The following is a 304-nucleotide window of genomic DNA, read 5'->3' as shown; positions in this document are numbered from 1 at the left end:
TATCTTGTTTCACTCAAACAGCTAAACTGCGACATTATTAGGATTGGAACCCAGGTCAGTTTGGATGCAAGTCATGTATCTTGTTTCACTCAAACAGCTAAACTGCGACGTTATTAGGATTGGAACCCAGGTCAGTTATTTGCATTCTATCAGCAGTTCCCAAACCTGGCAGGGCATCAGTCATCTAGAGACCTTAAAACACAACAATTACAACACAGGTTCTTAGGCCCCATCCCAGACCTACCAAATCATAATCTCTCTCTCACAGAGCCAGAATCTCTATTTTCAAGCTCCCCGAGTGAAT

Source organism: Myotis davidii, unplaced genomic scaffold (genome assembly GCF_000327345.1).
Source record: "Myotis davidii unplaced genomic scaffold, ASM32734v1 scaffold93, whole genome shotgun sequence".
NCBI classification, from domain to species: domain Eukaryota; kingdom Metazoa; phylum Chordata; class Mammalia; order Chiroptera; family Vespertilionidae; genus Myotis; species Myotis davidii.
The sequence above is the reverse complement of the archived record's forward strand: the minus strand, read 5'-3'. Positions refer to the sequence as shown.